Source organism: Zingiber officinale, chromosome 8A (assembly GCF_018446385.1).
Source record: "Zingiber officinale cultivar Zhangliang chromosome 8A, Zo_v1.1, whole genome shotgun sequence".
In the NCBI taxonomy this organism is placed as follows: domain Eukaryota; kingdom Viridiplantae; phylum Streptophyta; class Magnoliopsida; order Zingiberales; family Zingiberaceae; genus Zingiber; species Zingiber officinale.
Genome location: NC_056000.1, coordinates 26,554,157 through 26,558,879, shown reverse-complemented (window position 1 = coordinate 26,558,879; position 4,723 = coordinate 26,554,157). Strand labels below are relative to the sequence as shown.

The following is a 4,723-nucleotide window of genomic DNA, read 5'->3' as shown; positions in this document are numbered from 1 at the left end:
AAACCTAATTATTATTTGCATAAAAAGAGAAAATCATTATAGAAAAGACAGGCAGAGAGATGTCTTTTCTCTAAATAAAAATAATAATAGATAATCAGACAATCTAAGAGAACCTGAGGAAATTGTTCAGTTTTAAAAGGTGCCATGAGTACCAGGAAATTAGATGATGCTCACTTCTCTATTACGTTATTAGATATTCCACGTGGAGTAACTGCTACAATACAATGCAGTCTTTCGAGAGTCTTTAAGTTCTGATAGGTATACTTGCAGCAATATTCGCGTGCCCCTATCATGGAATATATATCTATGACACCACTAGGGAATTGGTATGACCATTATATATGATGAGATATAACTGCGCTTGGATCAAATCAACCAGTATATATTTCGACAAAATGTCTACCCAACTAGCTACATATTTTGGCAATTTCTACCCCAAGCCAATACCAGTTACCGGCTAGCTTAGCTAGGTCTGCGCTAAGAATATCAAGCTATAATTCTGAGACAGAAACTTAGTCCTAGTAAACCACATGGAGTTTTTTTTGGCATTGAGTTATGTGCAAGACAATGTTTTTATAGAAATAAGGTCTGGTCCGATTCTATCCCTACATATATCATTAATCCTAATTGCTTTTAACACTTGTCTAACTTAAGAAATTTACCCATATCATCTTTGTATTATCCCTTGTTGGCATCAAGCATTTATTGCCACTTTTTTTTTTTTTCCAGATATTATGCTAAGTTTTTGTATCTAACCTATGCTGAAGAGAAAAAGCAAGGTTGGTGATTAAATACTATGTTGTTCAGTAATAAATCATATTATTGAAGAACAAGTACAAACAGATGGAGGAAACAGTTATTTAAGTTAGAAAAAGTCTGTCATTAAACGGTAAAAAAATGGCAAAGTTTGGCCTTTTCGGTTAGTAGCTTGTATTTGAGGATAACAGGTAGGATTGGAAGTGATAAATGAGAAAAAAATATGAAACCTTTTGTCCTCATCCTTCTATCCTCCCAAATGACCGGAAAAAAAAATTCTCTCCCCTTCAATTTTTTTTCCTCCATCTTCTCTCCTAATTTACTATCTCCTACAGTAGAAAAAAGAAAGGGGAAATAAATTTAATAAATGAAGATTTGTACAGGGTGAAAATCCCATAATGTAGCATTTGGATCATCTCGCTTCAAATTTAAAGCCTTTTGGGCAAAAGCATCCTCCATGAATATGCTTCCACATATTGCTTTGACAACTCTCTTTCCTGTTTCTTTCTTAGCATTTACTTGAGCTTATTTACTTGGAGAGAAAAAACAAGGAAGATAATCTAAAAGTTGATGTTTACTTGTAGAAAAAGAAAAGTGAGAAAGAATTAAATGAATCATTTTCTTACCAATCTCAAACAAAAGAAAAGTCAAGAGAGACATAAGTGACATGTTTGCCCCTCTTTCCTTCAGATGGGTTGCTTTGAGATGATGGAGGATGTCGAAGCTAGCAAGCAGCCACTGAAGCACCATGGCCGCAACATTTATTGCAGAAATGAATTGTAGGACCATGAGATATTAATAAAAAATAATAATTTTTAAAATCATATTTAACATTCACAATTTATCAGTTATTCAATGAACGCGGATACTGATGAATATATATAATTACAAGGATAAGTAATTGGTAGTCTAAACAAAGAGGAGTTTCTGGGATCTTATGTAATAATCAAGTCCTCATGCTAAAAAGAAGATTTTATAACGGTATGCTACAACTTACCATTAGTACAAATGCGTGAAATTAATATAAATAATAAATAAAAAAATATTCGAGAACAATAGGTTAAGATAGTATAAACATATTCAAAACCAACTTCTACATGTAGAAGAGTCAAATCTATCAGAGTGGAAGGGTATGAGTGGCTAGAGAACCAAAGAAAACATTAAATAATACAATAAAAATGGTTTAATTAATTCAAATATTAATAGGGATATCTCTTTGCATAGAGCTACAAGATTCATTAGTGACTCCAAATAGTTGGAACAAGTACGGCTTGACAATGATGATGAAACAATTTACGATATGCATTAACTTCAAATCTAGTGTTTATTATGAATATTTAATCTTTTGAATCAAAAGGCAATTTGGTAGGATCCTAAGATCATAGGGTGTAGATTAGGATCAAATAGTGACCGTGTGAGATCTAAATCAAGTTTAGATCATGCTTGGACCTTGGATCATTTAGGCAAAATTAGTAGGATCCTAAGATCATGAAGTGTAGATCAGGATCAAATCATGACCGCACAAGATCCAAATCAAGTTTAGATTATGCTTGGCTCTTGGATACATTTATGCAAATTTGGTAGGATCCTAAAAATCATAAGGTTTAGATCACAATTTTGACAACTATTGTCTAGACCTCCATGCTAGAGCAAGTGAATAATGAAAATAAGGCTGCTGCCAACATGATGGCGGCAACATCTAAATATTTAGAATATAAAAAAGTCCTTTAGAAACTCCTATCCTATTGGCAACATGAACCCAGGCAAATACTAATTGCTACAACAAAGTCCTTCATCTGATAGCAATGTCGGCATGAAAGGAGGGGCTCCCTATAGCATGAAGGTGTGAGGAGCAAAGACAATGTGACCATGGCAAAGGTGATAGCAAGAGGCAATAAGCATGTGTTCGTTGGATTACAACCAGGAACCGAGAAGAAGGTTGTTATAAAGAGAAAAAACAAATGTTTTTCTCCTCATATTTTATCCACCTAAGTGAACATGATTTTGTTTTTTCCTTTTTTTATGTCTCTCCCTCACCATCTCTCCTAACTTTCCTTCCTGTCAAACAAAAGACAACTAGTGAAAATCAACTGAGTACTTGATAGCTGAGACAAATTTACATAAAGTGAAGATCTTATTTGTAGCATTTGGAACATCACTTCAATAAGCCTCTGTATTTAAGTTTTCAACAAGAGTGCTCAAATATCTCTTTGGCTCTTTTCTTCCTTCCAATTACTTGCTCTCCTATCTGAAAACATGGTGAGGTCACATCTTCTCTCATGTAGAATTCACTTGCAATCCAATCCTCCTATATCTAAAGTATAACTTTATCTATAAATTTCCAAATAGGGCTACTTATTTATAATAAATCGTTCTATTTTTCATTTCAGCAAAGACCCACAATGGGTAAGACCTAGTCATATTCAAATCAACCTGCACCAGATAAATCTATGACAGGGATAAAAAAGAAATGAGCATATCCTTTCATCTACTTTGTGCTAACCAATATAAGATACCTGATCGTGAACTTGAGGAATCATAATACATGTACCATGCTAATTGTCATGCCTTTCGTTGTTTCCAATTATCTTCTACATGCTCATGCGAAGACGATGAAAGGATAAACAAGGCAGTAAAGATTTGATATGAGACCTAGAAATCCCTCCAGTGCTAATTCTTACTGAGACTGATTCGTGTTTGGAAATTAAAAGATATTAACAAATCACATACCTATCCTATAAACAAACAAGGTAAAAACAAAAATTTCAGTTGCGAAAAACAAAATCAAAGACAGAAGAAGAAACAAAGAACACCCAAATCAATACAAACGTCATTCATGGTAGCGACCAAAGGATATACCAAGTATGCTCCGTGAGCGAATGCAGCAGCCAAGGCGCCGAAGAACAACCTCTCCCTCAGCACCGGTTTGTGCCTCGGATCGATTCGAACTACTGTATGATGTCGTCACCAAATTTAGAAGAAAAAACAATCAACACTAACAAAAGAGCAAGGACGAAGAAATTAAAACACACAATGAGAGGAAGAACTAGAGCGTATATGAGAGGAACTAGGAACTTCAACAGAGGCCCTCTGTCTTGCCTCTTGACAACGCCAACTCTTCAACAAAACAAAAGTGAACAAATTCATCAGCTCCATGACCGAACTGCGAACTCCAGTTTCAACAAGAAAGTGATGGGCTAGATGATTACCCAGTATAGAAATCATTGGAGGACGAAGCCATCGGGGGCGTAAACGGAGAGATCGAAGCTTAGATCTCCGACGAGGAAGAAGCCGTTTGCGCCTTCTTCTCTTTCGGTCGAGAGGAGGAACGCATAATCTGGGGCAGTTCATATGTTATTTCTAATCTTATAGCAGAAAGTTTGGACGGTCCAGATTGTATAGTTGAAGATTATTAATTTGTGGGCTTTATATGGGCTAGGATAATTGGTCTTGCGCAAGGCCGACTTATTAATGGGCTTCCCCAGTTCATTAGAATACAAATACATGATATTGTGTATTTTTTTACAGTGTGAATCAGAAGAAGAAGAAGACTCAATAAAAATATATAATTTATTTTAATATAATAGGGTAACGAAAAAATTATTGCATGTTCAAATACAATAACAAAATAAAAAAAATTACCTTTTAATTATTATTATTATTTTTTTTCATATTTTGACTTGTGATAAAAAAATAATAATTTCATACAAAACTATTATTTCTTGTGTTGGGGGAGAAAAAGCCCCTATCCTTGATTATCAATAGCTATCCTATTGCAAGAATATATTTAGAATAAAAAAAAGGAATAATAGATCCAATAATTACAACAACTAAATAATTTTGTACTAAGTTGTCTCTTTCTCCTTTTGGGAGAAAAGTAGAAAACTAATTTGTCCCTATTATACAAACAATCATCCAATTGCAACATCATAAATAATTCACTAAATAACAATATGAATAAACTATA

The 4,723-nt window shown here is 34.0% G+C and overlaps 1 long non-coding RNA gene across 2 annotated transcripts; it reads right to left on the bottom strand.

Moving 5' to 3' along the window:
* Window positions 1–882: 882 nt before the first annotated feature.
* On the bottom strand, window positions 883–4,095 carry LOC122008127. Of its 2 annotated transcripts, XR_006119199.1 has the most exons (5): window positions 3,966–4,095; window positions 3,789–3,873; window positions 3,616–3,707; window positions 1,383–1,494; window positions 883–1,288 (listed from the first exon to the last, which is right to left on the bottom strand). It is a non-coding gene; the product is annotated as an uncharacterized LOC122008127 (long non-coding RNA). The 2 variants fall into 2 exon arrangements; XR_006119198.1 differs by having other exon boundaries at window positions 883–1,494.
* Between the last annotated feature and the right edge of the window lie 628 nt (window positions 4,096–4,723).